This window comes from Sus scrofa, chromosome 7, assembly GCF_000003025.6.
Source record: "Sus scrofa isolate TJ Tabasco breed Duroc chromosome 7, Sscrofa11.1, whole genome shotgun sequence".
NCBI lineage: Eukaryota > Metazoa > Chordata > Mammalia > Artiodactyla > Suidae > Sus > Sus scrofa.
Genome location: NC_010449.5, coordinates 56293994 through 56314596, shown reverse-complemented (window position 1 = coordinate 56314596; position 20603 = coordinate 56293994). Strand labels below are relative to the sequence as shown.

General features: G+C 39.6%; 2 protein-coding genes across 6 annotated transcripts in view; one reads left to right on the top strand and one right to left on the bottom strand.

The window, feature by feature from the left end:
• The window catches only part of TMEM266 (transmembrane protein 266), a 129141-nt gene extending 126054 nt beyond the window's left edge, over nucleotides 1–3087 (bottom strand). For 2 of the 3 annotated variants that reach the window (XM_001928832.6, XM_021098998.1), the window contains exon 1: nucleotides 2985–3087. The gene's annotated coding sequence lies outside the window, so the exon portion shown is untranslated. The remainder of the gene's footprint in view (nucleotides 1–2984) is intronic. The other variant, XM_021098997.1, reaches the window with a different exon arrangement.
• The window catches only part of NRG4 (neuregulin 4), a 131696-nt gene continuing 114281 nt past the window's right edge, over nucleotides 3189–20603 (top strand). Inside the window, exons 1-2 of one of the 3 annotated variants that reach the window (XM_021099011.1) lie at nucleotides 3189–3351; nucleotides 11980–12083. The gene's annotated coding sequence lies outside the window, so the exon portion shown is untranslated. The remainder of the gene's footprint in view (nucleotides 3352–11979; nucleotides 12084–20603) is intronic. The other 2 variants (XR_002345816.1, XM_005656275.3) reach the window with 2 other exon arrangements.

Sequence of the window (20603 nt, the reverse complement as noted above, 5' to 3'; positions counted from 1 at the left end):
ACTACAAGGTCAGTCAAGGAAAGACAAACATGCCAGTTCCCAGTGTCTTACTCAACAATGCATTAAAATGTGCATTACAATCAGTCACTGCAATGCATGCTAGTTATATAGCTTGGAAAAATTTTAGGTGCTTCCCCACCTCCAAAAAAAAAAAAAAGGGAAAAAAAATGCTTAAGCATCCACAGTCACCCATATGGCTTTTCCCAGTTTAAATATATGTTTCAAGAAAACAAATAGTCAGAAACATTTTAACATTGCTCAGATTGACCACTGCACCAAATAAAGGTGCTTAGCTCTGCAGTAAATAAAATCCCGATTGAATAGAAGAGAGTAGACTAGTCCACTTCTTGGATGCTTTTGAATTATGAGATTTCTGACTGAAGAGGATAGTGGGTTTCCCACAGGAAAACCCATTTGCTCCCCGGAATCAAGCAACACCTCCCTTTGCTTTCTCCTTTTCCTCCAGTAACATCAAGACTCATCTTGAGGTTATCTGATCATAGACTGGAAATCCTCAGGGCAGAAAAACTCTATCTCAGCATTTCCATAAGCACTGGGGATGTGCTCTTCCCAAACCAAGTGATTTTCATGAGGCAAAACAGCTACATAAATTGCTTTACTGTCAACATAGCATAATGAAAAGTAACATCATGATGTCCTAAAACACTTATATTGCACAAGAAACAAAACAGCGCTTATGGAATTTATGAGTCTTTTATTTAGGACCTAATATTATTCATCAATTTATAATTAAAGCCGTAACTTCCATGGGATATAATTTTCAAATTATCACTCATACTTACCTATACTTTTCTCACCATCACCTCAAATACATGACCTTAGAAAAAAAGTTTGTAGCTCCACTAGGTGAATTTCCCATTGATGTAACTACAGTGATTTCTAAGTCTGTGAGAACTGTTAGGAATGTGCAGCAAAATTAAAAACTTGCATTATAACAATGCACTTACAAAAAAAGATTAAATATACAACCATCGCTGAATGTACAAATTCTAAGACTTTCAAACGAATAGGCTGCTACAATCAGAGAGAGACTGAATTATGGTCCACAGCTTATATGGAGTCCTTCACCTGTTAAGGCACACACACACAAGGGTGCGTGATAGACAACGTTGTTCTTATGACTGGCAGTGAGACCAGAAGATAGTGTGCAGGCTGGCAAGAAGATTGGAGTGGGATGTTATAAGTAAAACGTGAGTGATTCATTCTACCTGATGCATATACATTTTATAGATTCAAATCTGAAGGGAAAAAAACTTTTCGAACTTAATTGCTTATTTGGGAAAGTTAAACAGAAGCACGACTTGGACCCCATTTTTATAGGCTCGGTGCCACCTTAAAAAATTCCACAGGAACGTATTCTGAAACAAGAGTTTCTCTTACTGGAAAGCCACAAAGGTTGATGTGAGATCTCTGAAATGGAAAATCAGACCCAAGTGCTCATGCAGAAGGTTTGATGTTAATGAAAATGTAGGTGGCATGGCAGCATCAGGGTTAAGGGCTACTCCTACCCCCTCCCATCTGACCCCCCAGCAATCAGATGCACTAGAGGTGGCATCCTTACTCTGTCCCTGACTGTGCGACCTTGGGCGAGTTAGCTAACCTTTCTAAGTCTTAGTCTCTTCATCTTCAGCATGGAGACAATAGGTTATGAGGATTAAATGAGATCATGCACCAAGAGCTTGTAGCTCAGTACCTGGCACATAAGAGCATTTAAGAAATATGTCCTTCTCACGATTCGATGTGGCACTCTGACTACTAATAATTACAGTCCTGCTGCTGTATCCCAACATCTTGGATAACCATTTCATTCTATGCTTCCAGCTTTTACTATTTCTTTTTTCACCACAGTATTTCAGGGTAGAAAAACAAAGAAAGAAAGGTAATCAGTTACATACATCCCACTTTTCAGCTGTTGCCTGAAGCAAAGTAAAAAGCTGCGGAAATAGGTAACATATACACTGAAGAGAAATTTACTGTGTAGGATATGATGTTACACGTGTATGGGATACAAAGTAATCATGTAATTTCAATCTATGACACATGGGGCATCAAGTCATAGGTAGGTTTTATTTTAAAAAAGACAAAAGCCAAGCAGTATTAAAGAACACAGAAGGAATCAATATGTGCCTATTGTTATCTCAGTATTAGTGACTGAAACAGGGATTGGTGGGCTAGATTACAGGGGATTTCATGGGGTCTATCTTCCAACAGGTGGCAAGCTTTAGTCATCTTCAGATGCAAAACCTTAATGAGTTTGAGTCTGCAAGTCTCTGGGATTCTGTTCAAGGCCTCCTCTCAGCAATCAAGGGAAACAATTTTCTAGGTTTAAGCTACCCTGGCAAGTTAGCAAGCAGGGAACTGTCTGCTGTAGCTTGCACCTGTCCCTAAAACGCGATTCTGGCCTGACGGTGAAAATCCACCATCCTTTCCTGACAGTCCATCCTGCTGCTGTGGCGCCTCCAGACAGATGGGGGAAGCCCACTAGGAAGTGGTCACGACCAACCAAGCCACAAATCCCTAGAGTGTGGGATTTCCACCTCAATACCACGCCTGAAAACCGAAAATAGGCGCCCGCTTGTTATACTGCAAAGGGATTCCCCTCAGCAGCAATCCCCCCACCCCCAAGCTTGCATGTTTTATTAATAAATGCAAGATGGCACACGGAGGCAAAGAATGGGAGGTAAGGCATCTGCAGCTGGACCCGAACCAGGGCAGTTTGCAAAAATAAATAAGAAGCATGTGACAAGAAGCAGATCCCCAGGCTGGAGCTGAAGACCTGGGTTGCCCCAGGCACCCTTGCCTTGCTACCCGGGCCAGCGGGGATGAAGGTCAGTGGTAAGATCCCAGCCCTCCAGGGCACGTACCCTGCAAACCCAGACCAGCCCCCACCCCTACCCCGGCCACAGGACCCTGGAAGCGAGGCAGGGGAAGCCCCGGCCACGGCTGGCTGCGGGGACACATACCTGCTGCCGGGGCTGGGGATTCGCTGGGCTCTGCAGCCGCGCTGGCCGCGGCTCGCGTTCCCGGGGCTCCCCTCTCCGCGCCCCCCCCCCGCCCCCTCGCGGCCCCGCCGCTCCCTCCGCTCCTCCGCCCACCGCGCTCGGGCGCGCGCGCGCGGCCACGCGCCAGCGGCTCGCTCGGGCCCGCGCCTGCGCCCTCACCTCCCGCCGTCTGCGCGCGCGCCCCGGCGGCTGCGGAGCGGCCGCGCGGCTGTCTAGGAAACGGCGGCCTCGGGTGGCCGGGCTGGCGGCGGGAGCCGGGCAGGGGGCGGGGGCTGGGGACTCGGCCAGCGCCAGGGCCAGAACGGAGCGCGCCGGCCTCGTGGCTTGGGTGAGGGGCTCGCGGGGCCGGGTCGCGGGGTTTGGGGTGGGGGAGGACCCCTGATAACACATGTTCGGAGAGAGGAGTGGGGTCGCGGAGGGAAAGTCTGAAGGGGAGGCCGGCGGGGCGGGGAAGCAACAAGTGTGGAGGCCGAGGGGGCCCCGCCCGGGGGACTTCGTACAAACAAGAATAGAGCCCTTCTCTGGCTTTGGTGCAGCGCTTGGCAGTTTCCAAAGCTTTTTGCCAGTCGTTCGTTACACCCGCACATGGCACGCCGTGAGGGAGCGAACGGCGGGCATTGCCCTCTGCGGTTTGAGGCGTGCAGAGGAAAACATCTCTTTCTGGCCGAGGTCGAAGCAGAGTCAGAGACCCCTGACCCTCAGGTTGTTGTCTGGGAGAAAAATACCTGTCAGGTCCTTCTTTTGACAGTCTTAGCTCAGGACCCTTGAGGGATAGTTGTTTTTCATACACCCCCCTCCCCGTTATTACCCTCTTAAAAGCCTTTTTGAATGTTTGTTCACCAAACCTGTCCCCCCTCCCCCGGAATTCTAATACCATTCATGCACTGTATAGCTACTTATGTATCGTACTTTATACATAAAAAGAGTAAGATTTCACCCCTTGTAGATAACATCGACCCGGTGGAGAACGCTTGCTTTAGGACCGCGGCTCTTGCTTAGCGGGTGGGGCAAGTGGAGTAAATGAGGACTTTAGATGCTCCCATAAATACTCTCGGTAGGTTAGAGTCCTCACAAACATACCTACAGCTTTAATGTCTGCAGGTACTGCTGTGAGCAATGCAATACAATCACTTAAGCAGCTTCTGGATTCAGAGTAGCTTTTGTTATTTGCAGCCTCAATTCATGCTAAAAGTCGAGCCATCTTCCATTAGGGCCCTGACATTTTTGTTCAGATGCTTGAAAAGATTGGAAACCCTCCTTAAACGCTAAGTTCTACCGTGAGCTTTGGCTCTGCAGGCAGCCTTGATTTCTGGTTCTCATATGTCTTATAAAATGGGACTTTGTTGTGTTCTTTGTTTTTTGGTGAGGCCTGTTTGGTCTCCCAGGAATATCTTAGTCATTCTTGCCTCTTCTCTCACCTCAGCTTTTCTAGCTAAAAGGTGGAAATTGTGAAGTTGAACAACTTCAAAACCCAGGGCACAGAACTGCCCCAGGGCCTTAGGTCATGTTTTTCTTAGATACAGGGATATCTAGATGGGGAATGTGTATCTAATTTTGGCAAGCTGGGAAATAAGTAAAATTCCTTCTTTAGGTCCTTCCTCATCTTTCAGTGTTTCTTATCCAACTCTAATGGAATTTCAGAGGAACACAAGGCCCTTGGAGGTGATATTTGTAGAAGCTAGCTAGGATGCCAGGAGATTTTTCTCTTGCATTTAATGTGGAGTGGAAAAGAGAAAGTGAGAATGAGTCAAGACAGCTTGGAAGAGTGGATGGAATGAGTGGGTATAGTTTTCTTACCGTGGGGGCAACATTTCAACAACACCTGAAAAAGTGTTAAAACAAAAACAAAAACAAAAAAGCCAATCTTGGCATGGCCTGCTCAAGCTGTTATCTACCCCATTAGCCCCTACTCAGTAGAACTCTAATGATTTGATCAAAATCTTTGAAAAGCATCCAGTTACAATGCTGGTTAAAAGAGTAGGATTTTGAAACTTGCAGACAGAGAAAATGGAATACCACTTTGGTTTACCTGAAATCTTTGTAGTCTAATACAGTTTTTGGATTCAGGTGCAATATTACTTCAAGGGAACTTTTTCCCTACAATACTGTCAATGAAGACCATCTAGAGAGAGAAAGCAAACTATGTGGAAATTGCATAGTATCATCTTTTACCTGTGTCTTTAAGTGTGTTGCTTTTTTTTTTTTTTTTTTTGTAATCAGTTCATGGTAAATGTAGGTGCAACCATTTTATGTGGTAGTGTGAAGTAAAAAATCTCAAAACATATGTAATTTATCAGCTCTATGCTGCTCCCTGGTGGTGAGCATCACTAACCCAAACTAAAATCTTCCCCCTCTTTGATAAATTCTTAGGATGTTGAAAACCCAAATCAGATGTGTAGACAAGATGCTATTCTGTATTCTTCAAACTTTTCCTGCTCTGTTTTCGAATACCCTAAGTCGTAATACCTAGAGGAGGATTATCCCTTGAGGCTGATCAATTTGGAGGAACTGTGAAGATCTCTGGCAGGCCTCCTTAGCTTTTCATAAATGTGTCTGTAAGAGTCTCTTGGGGATACTTGTTTAAAATCAAATTGCAGAGCCCCACCTGAAACCCATTAAAATCTAATCTACAGGCGAGTGGCCTGTTATTTTTATTTTTAACTGCCCCAGGTGATTCTTATCAATAGGAGAGGTTGGGGAATAGTAGACCTATAAATAGAACAGGAGTGGCTTCAGTAAATTGTAGGTGACTAGAGAGAGGGAATTTTGTGAGTGAAGAAACCCCACAGCAGAAGGAAAATAGGATCTATAAAGCCGGAGTGGAGGAAATTAACTGTAGTTTCAAGGCTTGTGTGTCACTTTCTTGCTAGATAGCTCTGCCTCTAATGTAGCTGTAATTGGCACGCTATCCCAGACCAAAATACCTTTTGAGGTAAGTCAGATTTTCTTTTCATTAAAAAAGACTGTCTTTTCAAAAGTACCAGAATCATATAATCAGAAAATTTGTGCATGTACACAGCTGCAAGATTATAAGGGGGCAGATTGGAGATTGTGTTGATCCTATGAATGTCTGAAAAAGATTGCTATCAGAGTTAGAATTTGTTCTCTTGAGGTAGCTGCTTGGAAAAGTAGAACATAGGATTTGGATGGCACATGATTTGCAAAATTTAAATAACAGCAAGAGATTTTAAGTTGTTAATGGTTATGTAAATGTTAATATTTTAAAACCTCTTCTAAAACCTCTTCTAAATGTTGATTTGTAAAGCAGCCTCACTTATTTGGAACACATAGGGAGAAAGCCAATCTGAGTTAGTGAAAAGCCTGAAAAATGGAATATGTATGTATGACTTTGTGTGATATTTAAAATTTTAAGTATACATAATAACTGCTAATAAATAGCTTTAAAAATCCTGCTGAGATAGCTTCAATGAATAAATATGATTGACTTGTAATTAGCAAAAGTTGGAGTTCCCATTGTGGCGCAGCGGAAACTAATCCCACCAGTATCAAGATGTGGGTTTGATCTCTGGCCTCGCTCAGTGGGTTGGCAGTCTGGCATTGCTGTGAGCTGTGGTGTAGTTCGAAGATTTGGCTCGGATCCTGAGTTGCTATGGCTGTGGTGTAGGCTGGCAGCTGCAGCTCCCATTCGACTCCTAGCCTAGGAACTTCCATATGCCATGGGTGCGGCCCTAAAAAGACAAAAAAAAAAAAAAAAAAAAGGAAAAAAATGTAATTAGAAAAACTCATGAGCCTGCAGTCTATGTGAATAAAACAAAGCACAGGAAAAAAAAAAGTCGTGGCTCAGTGGTAACTAGCCCAACTAGTATCCCTGAGAACACAGGCTTGATCCCTGGCCTTGTTCAGCGGGTTAAGGATCTGGCATTGCTGTGAGCTGTTCAAGGCTCAAATCCCTGAGTTGCTGGGCCTGTGGGGTAGGTTGGCAGCTGCAGCTCAGATTCGGCCCCTAGCCTGGGAACTTCATATGCCACAGTTTTGCTCCCCCTACACCAAAAAAAAAAAAAAAAAAAAAAAAAAAAAAAAAAAAAAAAAAGGGAGGGCAGCAGCACAGTACTACGCACTGAGCAGGTCCTCAATTAACATTCTTTTTAAAAAGGTTTTCTCATAAGTAGGTTAAATATGCTTAATGCAGCAAGTCCACCTTCAAGGATAGTACCTGAATGGCAGATTTCACCTTGAGCAATGGCACAGCAAGGGTGGGGCAATGAGGAGTTACTGCTGTGGCTCAGCGATCTGGGTGCAGTGGATTAAAGGTCCGGCTGTTGCTGCAGCTGTGGTATAGGTCACAGCTGTGGCTCAGATTTGATCCCTGGGCCCAGAAATTCCATATGTTGTGAGTGTGGCTGAAAAGAAAAAAAAGAGTAGCGCAATGAGAGCATCACCTTGGGTGTAGGCAACAAAAATTCTCGTCTGTGTGGAATTTAAACCATAATAAACCCACTAAAAGTCTTTCAGATGTTTATCAGTAGTTTTATGTACTAGAAATTTAAACAATGTCAGTGATAAAATATTCCTCCCCGAAAATTTTCTTATGAATCTAAGTTCAAATAATTTCTGTAGTTACTGTAAGTTTTACTGCTGTATTTATACGCTTCAAATTAGTTTTAATTATTGATCCTTTAATAAATATTATATTCTACATAGCAGTTAAATCAAAGAACTCCCTATTATACAGTTGGCCTTCAATGAATTTTTCCAGCTAAATTTATAAATGTTCAGGGTAATTCAAAGCTTTGGGTGCAATTCATGTCTGCAACCCCTTTGGTCCACATGCCTGCATTTTTTTTTTTTTTTTTTTGCTTTTTAGGCCCACACACCTGAGGCACATGGAAGTTCCCAGGCTAGGGGTCAAATTGGAGTTGCAGCTGCCAGCCTATACCACAGCCATAGCAACTCAGGATCCCAGCCGAGTCTGCAACCTACACCTTGGCTCTCGGCAATGCAGGATCCCTGACCCACTGAGCGAGGCCAGGGATTGAACCCTCATCCTCATGGATACTAGTGGGATTTGTTTCCACTGCACCACAAGGGGAACTCCATAGATAGTAGATTCTTAATAAACAGTAGTAGCACAGGAACTGTAAGGATGGAGAAACAGAGCTTGATTACTTCAGTGTTGTTGTTCTCTGTGATCACTTAGAGTCTTCATTTGCATGTAATATTTCAGAGTGAAACAAAGTGCAAACTTTGAGATGTCGTATTTTTGGCTCATAAGTGCAAATTTTAGTTAATATGTGAAAATTATTCTTTTGAATAATTGAATTCAAAAGATATCTTTGAAATTTAGTATTTTTAAATTGTTTATGTTTTGCTTCAAAACTGAAGAAGAAATCAAGAGAATAGGAACTGTAATGTTATTATTTAGTATTTCCACAGAACAATACATAGATCTAAGATTTTCCTTTTTTTTTTCAAAAACATTAATTCTGTTGCATTTTTCCTTTTTTGGTACTCTAACATTTACTTTATATTGGCATATAAGTGTAGTTAGGTAAAAGGATTTTCACTGTCTCTTTCCTGGCTTTTATTATTTGTTTCATTTCATGATCATTACTGCAGATAATTTTGTCACGTAGAGGAGGGTGTGATTAAAAGAAAAGATTCCTCTGGGTGTCATATTCTGAGTATATGACTGGGCTCAAATGATCACAAAATGAATGGTATTCAAATTAAATGAGCTTTATTATGTGTTTAATGTTTGGAACTTTGCGTATACTTTGGCACTCTTTATATATCCAAAATGAAATATCAGTGATTGTATATATATTTTAAAATTTAAAAATGATATAATATTCCAATTTTAGTATAATTAGTCCATTTCATTTTATTTTGGCTTAATTAGGCTATTTTAAAACCTAGGAAGTACTTGTCCATGTGTTATCAGTAGACGCCTAGCAAGTACATGTCCATGTGTTACTGATAGACTCCTAATTACTGACATTTAATAAATGCTTACAATATGTCAGACATCATTCTTTGTGCTTTATGTCTTAATTTTTTCATAACAGCTCTGTTGCGAAGGTGTAGTTATCTTATTTTACAGATGAGGAAACTGAGGCACAGTGGGATTAAGTAATTTGCTCAAGATCAGTCAGCTAATAAGTAGAGGAACCAGGATTCAAACCCAACAGTCTGTTTCAGAGACCTCAAGTTCAGCCCTGGTGCCTCACTGCCTCTCGTGTGTACACAAAGTTGTGCCTCAATAAGTTTGAGAAATCATTATATAGTGGGAAAAGCATACTGGATTGCAGGGTTCCACCTCTAGTTCATTCTTTAACTTTGTAAAAAACAAGTAAATGAATGTCTCTGATTTGGGAGGATTGAGCTTAATACATCTAGAAATTCTCTAAATTTCTTTCTAGTTTAAAATTTTTATGATCCTATGATTATGTTAAGGAGAAAATTTCACTTTTCACTCATCTAACAGACTAAAAATGAACCAGAAAAATAAAAAAACTAACATGATTGACTTTGAAGGTAGATAAATTTTTGATATTTTGTAGTAGCAAAATTATTCTACTGTTAAACCTTTCATGTTCACTATTCATGTGACTACAGAAAGACCGTAAACTTTTTTTAAAATTGAAGTTATAGTTGATTTACAATATTATGTTAGTTTTAGGTATACAGCATAGTGATTTGTTATTTATTTATTTATTTACTTTGCTGATTAGGTATAATTCCCTGTTCTATATAGTAAATCCTTATTGTTTATCTATTTATGGTAGTTTGTATCTGTTAATCCCATACCCCTAATTTATCCTTTACCCCATTTCTTTCCCCTGTGGTAACCATATTTTGTTTTCTATGTGAGTCTGTTTCTGTTTTATATATAGATCCATTTGTATTACTTTTTTAGATTCTACACATAAATGATATCATGTAGTGTTTGTCCTTCTCTGACTTATTTCACTAAGTATAATATTCTCTAGGTCCATCCATGTTGCTGCAAATGACAATATTACATTCTTTCTTATGGCTGAGTGCCATTGTGTGTGTGTTTTAAGCCAGTCATCTGTTGATGGGCTCTTATGTTGCTTCCATGTCTTGCTGTTGTAAATAGTGTTACTGTGAACATTGAAGTTCATGTATCTTTTCAAATTAGAGTTTTTGTTTTTTCCTGGATATATACCCAGGAGTGGAATTTCTAGATCATATGGTAAATCTCTTTTTAGTTTTTTTATGATATTGTTTTCCATTGTGGTTGCACCAGTTTACACTCCCACCAACAGTGTATGAGGATTTCCTTTTTTTCCACATCCTCTCCAGCATTTGTTATTTATAAACTTTTTAATGATGACCATTCTGAGTGAGGTGGTACCTCACTGTAGTTTTGATTTGCATTTTTCTAATAATTAGGGGTGCTGAGCATCTTTTCACGTGCCTGTTGGCTGTCTGTATGTCTTCTTTGGAAAAAATATCTATTTAAATCTTTTGCCTATTTTTTTATTGGATTATTTTTTGATGTTGAGTTATATGAGCTGTTTGTATCTTTTGGATATTAACACCTCAGTCATATCATTTGCAAATATTTTCTCCCATTCTGTACATAGGTTGTCTTTTTGTTTTAAAAGCTTTTGCACAGCAAAAGAAACTACAGTTTGATTAGGTCCTATCTGTTTATTTTTGCTTTTACTTTTGCATTGGGAGGCTGATCTAAGAATATATTGCTACAATTTCTATCAATATTTTGCCTATGTTCTCTTCTAGGAGTTTTATGGTGTCATGTCTTACATTTAGGTCTTTAAACCATTTTGAATTTATTTTTGTGTATGGTGTGAGGGAGTGATCTAATTTCATTGTTTTACATGTATCTCTCCAGCTTTCCAAATACCACTTGTTGAAGAGATTATTTTTTCCATTGTATATTCTGGACTCTTCTGTTGTAGTTTGACCATAGGTGCATGAACGGTTTATTTCTGCACTCTCTATTCTGTTCCATTGATCTGTGTGTCTGTTTTTATGCCCATACCACACTATTTAGATTACTGTTTTTTGTAGTATAGTCTCAAGTCTGGGAGGGTTGTACCTCTAGCTTTGTTCTTTTTTATCAGGATTGCTTTAGCAATTCTGAGTCTTTTGTGGTTCCATATATATTTTAGAATTTGTTCTATTTCTGTGAAAAATGTCTTGGGTAATTTGATGGGGGTCACATTAAATTTGTGGATTGCTTTGGGTAGTATGACCACTTTAACAGTATTAATTCTTCTAATTAATTTATTTGAATCATCTTCAGTTTCCTTTATTAGTGCTTTATGGTTTCCAGTGAATAGGTCTAAAAAGACCATAAACTTCTGAGGGATTGATTATGCATTCTGATAATTGGCTTGATATAAAAATTTGTTATTCATATATGCCACTTTTATATGCTTAGGGTGTTCTGAGCCTTAGTACCATATAAAGTAAAGCTCTTTGGGAAAATGAATTTTGGAAGACAGATCATACTGTATACCACTTTTTCCCCTTCCTTTTCAGGAAGGTTACCATCTTATTGAAATGACAGTCCTTATCCTCCATGCGTATGTTGCATGTAAAATTTTTTCTTGGTGGAAACATAACACAGAAACTAACTTTCATAGTAAAAAAAATATATAATTCCTTGCCATCACCCAAAAGTCTCTGTTTGAAATGATTTTTTTCCTTCCCACCCAATAATGTTTTAATTCAATTCTGTTTTTCTCTTAGTCCAACTTCTGGCCTTTTATTTAGAAATATTAACAGTAAACAGTTTTCCTGGGTCTTAAAAAAAAGGGGGAGAGAGGAGAAATTAAACATGTTAAAGTTTCTACTGCTTGTTATGACATTCTCTGAGGATATCAGTTAGTAAAAGAAAAAGCTCATGAAATTTGTAAGCATATTCTACTTTCCTTCTCTCCACGTGTTACTAAAATTGTTATATACTATTTCCTGTTTTTATTTTTCTTTATGGTGGTTACAGTTTCTATCAAAGCAGAAGAAATAGAGGTGAACTACAAAAAGTGAGAACCAGTTTCCTCTGTACTCTGCAATCTAGGAGAAAAAACTCATCCAAGGACAGATCAGGTAAGTAATTGTTAATTCATTCTTTCTAATGTTTTGAGGCCATATGTGGAGACATGATTTATCAATTATAACCATAGATCATTGATTTAATTCAACTAAGAGACAATAAGGGTAGAATCCACAATATGGAAAGTTCTTTAACTTTTATACGGAAGCTTGGGTCTCAGTTGTAATGTTTGAGAGGGCTGGGTGTATAGAACTGTGTTCAGTTATGTGTTAATGATTCATAAAACATTAAAAACGACAAAATTGTAAGCTAAGTCTGGTGTATGTAATTTAAAAATAATATGAATAAAGAAGGTTAAGAGAGTTTTGGAGAACAAGAGTCTTAAAATTGTTCAAGTGGTTGAGTTTAGGGAAGTGAAGGCTAAGGGATGGTACTGCTTTCCAAGTAGAAGAGATGCTGACTTACTGAGGATGGTACCTGTCCTATTCCCACATCTTTAGAGGAAAAGCAGCAGGAAAAATTTAGCTTAGAAAAGTCAAAGCTTTTGAAATTAAGGATGCTTTTAAGATTAGAAAGATTTACCTTGGAAAGTTGTGGAATCCTCTTGCTGGAAGGTTTTCTAAGTAGCCTGGTCATCTGCCAAGAATAGCTTATGTTTCCATCATAAGGCCTTCTAATTTTATGTTGCCATGGTTTGTTTTGAAAAACATATGGTGATTTATATCTAAGGCAGTATCTAACATGATATATTTATAATGCTAGACTATGTAAACTAATAGAATTTGACTTTAGGAGTATTATGGAAAATTATTTGAGAAGCACAGAAGTAGTCATGTGTTTTCTTCAGTTTGTTCCATTGTTGACCATGTGATCATCATTAACATGTATACTTTTTCTGGTCCATATAATACTGTCCAAATACATATGTTAATATCAACAACAATTGAATTGTAGACTCTTAATGAATCACCTCTATCGAGACTAGAGAGAAGGATGGGAGGATAAAATAAAGATAAATGTGTTGGGAGTTCCCATTGTGGCTCAGCAGGTTGCAAATCCGACTAGTATTCATGAGGATGTGGGTTTGATCCCTGGACTTGCTCAGTAGGTTAAGGATCCTGCATTGCTGTGGCAGCTGCAGCATCAATTTGGATTTGACCCCTAGCCTGGGAACTTCGATGTGCCATAGGTGCAGCCCTAAAAATTAGCAAAAAAATAAAAAATAAAAAAGTAAGTGTTTTCATGGAGTTCCTGTTGTGGCTCAGTGGAAACAAACCCAAAAACTAGTATCCATGAGGATTTGGATTTGATCCCCGGCCTCACTCAGTGGGTGAAGGATCCAGCATTGCCCCACACTGTGGCATAGATCATAGATGCGGCTTGGATCCTGAGCTGCTGTGGCTGTGTCATAGGCTGGTAGCTAACAGCTCCTATTTGACCCTTAGCCCAGAAACTTCCATATGCCACAGGTACAGCCTTAAAAAAAACAAACAAATAAATGAAGATAAGCGTGTTCAGGTAGGATTGTTGAGGATGGCTCTCTGAAATGTGAGATAAAGTGGAGATTTCAAACAGTGAAGAGCGTACTACAGTGGGATAATCTGGAAATGGAATTTGGGAGCAAGGAAGTTGCTCACTTCATTGATTCAGAGAAAGAGCAGAAAGTAAGGACTAAATACATTATATTGGAAAAGTTACCTTATAATCTAAGGGAGAACCATATTTTTATTAAAAGTGAACTGCAGAGAAAATACATTTGGATAAAAAGTTTATCATCAAATACAAGGACTCTCTAGTAGGTGGGGAACTGAACAGAATGCTCAGAATGACAGAGCAGAAGCATTGGGTGTGGAATGAGCATGGTTGGAGGAGTTTGAGAGAGTGAAGATGTGATGGTCAGAAGCAAAAGGGAAAAAAGATTTGTGCTGATGGAAGTGAATAAATAAAACAGAAATGAAAGAAGTATTTGCATAGGAAAGTCAAGTAGGTGGAAAGAAAATCAGGGCCATTAGGATAATATTTCTTTGTGAGCAAGGAAATATTAAAGATGATCAGTTGTATATACTAAGGAAAATAGGGAATGGTAATAAGTCCAGATCTGAGAAGGACACACCCATGTGAAAAATAACCAGGCTGACTGACCATTTATTTCAAGAAAAGTTTTCTGGAGGAGAGTTCAAAGACGTAATTATATTTAGATATTGATTGTAGAGCTTCTCGCCTCCAAGGACATAGGAAACCTCTAGGAAGATCAGGATCAACACTGAGAGGTTCATGGGATTGGGAAGCACTATGATTCTTCTCTCCTTTACATCTCTGTATAGAGCTGTATGTAGCCTTTTGTAGGAGACGTGCATAATTCAAGATTATTTCTGGCACCAAAAATGGAGAGTTTGTTATTGCCATGTGGCTGTAGCCTAAAAGAGTTTATAAATCACTTACCAGCCAGCTTTGAAACTGTGATTCTCGATGAATTATTAATTGGGGGAATTTTGTGTTATTTCATGTTTTGCATATAAAGTGAATCTTTATTATCAAATCATTTTCTGTTTGCGTGAAATGCAACCATATGCTATTAGGTTTTCCAGTGGAGAGTAATGATGATAGCTAACCCTTGTTGAGTGCTTCTTATATTCCAGGCACCTCGTATATATAAATGTATTTTACATTCAGACAACTCTTTGAAGGAGGCAGTATTATTCAGTCCCTCATTCCCTCATGCCTCGTGTATAGATGAGGAAACTGGGCACAAAGATTTTTGCCCAATTCTGTGGTAGAATGTTCTAATGCGGAACTAGAATTTGCACTTTAACCTTCTGGCTCCAGAGCACATGCTCTCAACCCCTATGCTACATATCTTTTTATATGTAAAAATTTTGAGTTGAGGGTTGCCGAGAAACTATTATACTTTGAATGGTTGGTAACTTGAATATATTTATAGGTGGCACAATTTACATCAAAGAAAGTAGCTCTTGTGAGCTGCTACATGGAATGAAAATTGATTTATTGCTTCTGTTAATGTTTTAAAGAACTTCATGCCAAAACACTCAGCGATGTGAAGGGCTATTCAGTTCCTTGGGCAGGCCCGCTGCTATTCGAAAGACTGGAGTTCCCGGCGTGGCTCAGTGGTAACGAAGCCAGCTAGTGTCCATAAAAATGTGGCTTCAATCTCTGGCCTTGCTCAGTGGGTTACGGATCCGGCATTGCTGTGAGCTGTGATGTAGGTCGCAGATGCGGTTCAGATCCTGCATTGCTGTGGCTGTGGTGTAGGCTGGCAGCTACAGCCCAATTTGACCCCAGTCTGGGATTCTCCGCATGAGTGGGTGCGGCCCTAAAAAAATAATAATAATAAGACAAAAGACTGCATTAGGGAGTTCCCATTGTGGCTTAGTGAGTTGAGAACAGGAGTAATATCCATGAGGGTGCGGGTTTGATCCCTGGCCTTACTCAGCAGGTTAAGAATCTAGTATTGCCACAAGCTGTGGCCTAGGTCACAGACCCGTCTCGGATCCTGCCTTGCTGTGGCTGTGGCATAGGCCAGCAGCTGGAGCTCCAACTTAACCCCTAGCCTGGGAACTTCCATATGCACAGGTGTGGCCCTAAAAAGAAAAAAAAAAAAAAAAAGACTGCATTGGGTGGCATAACCTTAGTAAGTTTACCAGAGTCTAACTCTTTTTGTTTTTTTTTTTTAAGAAGCATCTTTATTGAGGTATAATTGACAAACAACAGACTGCATATGTTTAAATCATACAATTTGGTAGGTTTTAATTCTTGTATACACTCATGAAGCCATCACCAACTCTTAGTTGGTGGTCTGACTCTTTGTCTTGTGGTCTTAGAAACCTGATCTGGTTAGTAAGTGTCCCAGAGAGGGTTAAATTAGTCCTCAACCTAATATGTAAGTCTCACAGATAAATCTCATCAGCCTAATATGAAAGCCAGAATGCAAATTAATTTATTTACAGAGAAATAAAACTATTATATAAACCAGTTGTACCAGTACGGTGAGGGCATTTTTTTCCAGGTGGTAGATATAGATGGGAAACCAAATCATAATCAAGTGATTTCTTGGTGAACAACAGGCACCATGAATATTTCTTGTTTTGTTTTTTTCCCCACAGTATTTATCTGTTTCATAAATTCCTCAAGGATTTCATCGATAATAGCTGCTATTGGCATATACTGTCTGTCCTTAACTTATAAATAGCCTCCACCCTGTGCCCCTCCACCAGGGGCTCTGCTGCCATAGAAACAGTTGTTAATAAACATGGGTATTTTAGAGAATCTGTGGGTTCAGAATTGAAAGAAGGGAAGAGTCTGTGAAAAGCAGAGTTGTTAAAGGGTGTTAATTTCAGGGATAGACTTGTAAGTAGGATGGGTTTGCCTGAGTAGGGATCTCTTTATCTAAAGAGTATTTCTATAGCATTACCTAAGGGTCTTCCCTCCACTTTGTTACATTGCTTGAAATATCACCAAATAGAGATTGCTTTTTATTTTTCAAGTATCCTCTTAAAACCATATATGTCTATGTGTGGCAGATATTCTTAATGACCTCCCTTTTACCCGTTCGCTACTTCTTACCTTCATTTTGTTAGGGGCAGCAGTGTTCCCAGCTTCAAGCAAAAAGCCCTGACTAGTTGACACCAGTCTTGAAAATCCCATCTCCTTTGCCAGTGATCCTGAAGGGAAGGCTGCTGAGTTCAGAGAGGGCTTTTGCTTTCCTGATAAAGAGAACAGAGGTGGCTGGTCCTCCCCTCTTTCCCCCTCCTTTGTGCCTTAGATGCAAACAGGAAACCTGGTGATGCAACAGCCATCTTGCAACCATGAGATGACAAATATGAGGGTGAAAAGATGTCCAGCAAGCTGAGGACCATGGAGGAGAGGGATTGAAAGGGTCTAGGACATTGCAACAGGTCTTCCAATCTTGGACTGCCTACCTCCAGACTTAACTATGGAGAAGAATGAGAGGAAAGTGGTTACCCTTGTTATATGATAGCAAAGCATTTGATTAACCCATACCTGCTGTTCCTTGGAAGGCTATGCAAACTGAGACTGTAGCATTAGGAAAAATGATAGGAAGAATTTGGAATATTGTACTTTATTGGTTACTTCTTGTGGCTTTTCACTAGCATCCTACAGAAGGGAGTGAACTCAAATTAGTGCTCTTCAGCATGAAAGCAGAGAGGGCAGGAGAATACAGCCTGGTTATAGAGGTATCCTGCCTTCAGTTAGTACTCCAGAGAGCTTGACAAAGAGCCCTGTAATTTGGAATTTTGTAGGGATTGAGGATAGTTCCTTCTTACCCCTAAGACTATTGTTAGAATTTCTAAAGTCTATTATGAGAGGTCAGAGGTCAGCACTAACAGATAAGAATCTCCAGGCCTAAAAGATTATCTCTAGAAATGTTTTTTTGGCTATGGCTACTCACACAAGGAATTGATCTAAAGCAAATAGACCAGAAGCTTGATATGTTTTGAGGGAACTGTGGTACAAAGCTGGCAATTAGTTGTGATTGTTTTTACCTTCCAAGCAGTCCTCATCCTTTCCCCTCCAAGTCAAACCAATATGAAATAGGCTACAAAAGCTGTGGATCCCTTGGGAAATACATCCACTTCAAAACTTATCTTGAATATGGCTACAAAGGACAGTGACAAAACAAATCTTCCTGAGACTTAAAGTTGGAGATGTGAGATGTCAGATTGACTGACCAAGGAATTTACTTTATTGCCTGCCCGGGAACCTGTGATTGCTGTCCAGTAAGATATGATACGGATTGTGGACTGTTGACTGTTGTGTATTTCCTAGTACCCTCTTTTCTTTTCTTTCTTTCTTTGTTTCTTTTCTTTCTTTCTTTTTGTTTGTTTGGTTTTGGGGGTTTTTTTGGGCTGCACTTAAGGCATATGGAAGTTCCCAGGCTAGGGGTTGAATCGGAGCTGCATCTGTGACCTACACCACAGCTTGTGGCAATGTCAGATCCTTAACCCACTGAACGAGGCCAGGAATCGAACCCAAATCCTTATGGATACTCAGTCATGTTGGTAACCTGCTGAGCCACAACGAGAACTTCCTATTAACCACTTTTCTTAATGGAATTTTTTATTGAGGTCACTGTTCTTTGTTTTTCATCTATATATCTATCTATATCTATATCTATATATCTACCTATGTATATATGAAGAGAGTGGTCTAGAAACAGCTTATCTTTTAGCCATATGAATATTCAGGTAAGAGTTGTCATATTTGAATGTGATAGAGCAGATAGAAAATCAACCAGCGATCCTGCTTGATGCAGAGATCCTGCTTGATGAGAAGATGTGGTTGTCTGCCTTGAGGAGGAGAGGAGTATATTCTGCTTAACACATATAAGAAGTTTGTGTGCCTATTGAGCTGAGGACTGGCAGACACTTTTGGTTAGCCAATTCATATTCATTTCTTACCTCTGCCATAAAAATTAGAAAAATTAAATATTTGATTTTTCAATCGTTCTTACTGCTCTGTAGACATGTAATACAACTCTAGCCCACAGACCTGCTGAGGGACTTCACTGAAGGCTTTCCTTTTTTCTGGTAAAAGGGTCAGACAGGGCTAGGGTTAACCTCTTTTTCTTGCTTTGACTTTAGATGTGATGCTTGGTATTGCAGTGACCATCTTCAAATCATTAGGTAACAAACAGAAATATAAAAAGTAATACATTCAGGATGGGTGGGCCAAAAAATATTGAAGATATTGATGACATTATTTTTTTTATTTTTTTTTATTTTTTTATTTTTTTAATTTTTTTAATTTTTTTTTTTTTATTTTCCCACTGTACAGCAAGGGGGTCAGGTTATCCTTAGATGTATACATTGCAGTTACAGTTTTTTCCCCCACCCTTTCTTCTGTTGCGACATGAGTATCTAGACATACTTCTCAATGCTATTCAGCAGGATCTCCTTGTAAATCTATTCTAGGTTGTGTCTGATAAGCCCAAGCTCCCGATCCCTCCCACTCCCTCCCCCTCCCATCAGGCAACCACAAGTCTCTTCTCCAAGTCCATGATTTTCTTTTCTGAGGAGATGTTCATTTGTGCTGGATATTAGATTCCAGTTATAAGTGATAGCATATGGTATTTGTCTTTGTCTTTCTGGCTCATTTCACTCAGGATGAGAGTCTCTAGTTCCATCCATGTTGCTGCAAATGGCATTATGTCATCCTTTTTTATGGCTGAGTAGTATTCCATTGTGTATATATACCACGTCTTCCGAATCCAATCATCTGTCGAAGGACATTTGGATTGTTTCCATGTCCTGGCTATTGTGAATAGTGCTGCAATGAACATGCGGGTGCATGTGTCTCTTTTAAGTAGAGTTTTGTCCGGATATATGCCCAAGAGTGGGATTGCAGGGTCATATGGAAGTTCTATGTATAGATTTCTAAGGTATCTCCAAACTGTTCTCCATAGTGGCTGTACCAGTTGACATTCCCACCAACAGTGCAGGAGGGTTCCCTTTTCTCCACAACCCCTCCAGCACTTGTTATTTGTGGACTTATGAATGATGGCCATTCTGACTGGTGTGAGGTGGTATCTCATGGTAGTTTTGATTTGCATTTCTCTTATAATCAGCGATGTTGAGCATTTTTTCATGTGTTTGTTGGCCATCTGTATATCTTCTTTGGAGAACAGTCTATTCAGGTCTTTTGCCCATTTTTCCATTGATTGATTGGCTTTTTTGCTGTTGGGTTGTATAAGTTGCTTATATATTCTAGAGATTAAGCCCTTGTTGGTTGCATCATCTGAAACTATTTTCTCCCATTCTGAAAGTTGTCTTTTTGTTTTCTTTTTGGTTTCCTTTGCTGTGCAAAAGCTTTTCAGTTTGATGAGGTCCCATGGGTTTATTTTTGCTCTAGTTTCTATTGCTTTGGGAGACTGCCCTGAGAAAATATTCATGATGTTGATGTCCGAGAGTGTTTTGCCTATGTTTTCTTCTAGGAGTTTGATGGTGTCCTGTCGTATATTTAAGTCTTTCAGCCATTTGGAGTTTATTTTTGTGCATGGTGTGAGGGTGTGTTCTAGTTTCATTGCTTTGCATGCAGCTGTCCAGGTATAGTTTGTAGTTCTGTACATCCACACTCCTTGTGATGGACCACTGGACTCCTGGTTTCTGACTTTTAAAAATAAAGCTGCTGTGAATATTTTTGGACGTATGTCTTTGTGGACATAGGCTTTCATTTTTCTCTAGGGTATACCTAGAAGTAGTATTCTTGGGTCATAGAGTAGGTGAATGTTTAACATTATTAGAAATAGCAACATTTTCTATTACCCCACCAATAACATATGAGAGCTTCTGTTCCTCTGCATTCTCACTAACCCTTGATATTATCAGTCTTTTTAATTTTGGCCTTTCTGGGTTTTTGCAGTGATATCCCATTTCGGTTTTCATTTGCACGTCTCCGATAGTAGATATTGAGCACCTTTTCATATGCTTGTTGGCTATTTGGTCACTCTTTTGTGAAGTGACCAAATCATTTGCCACTTCAAAAAAATGGATTATTCATCCTAAGAAGTATTTATCCAAAGTTGTAAAGATATTCTC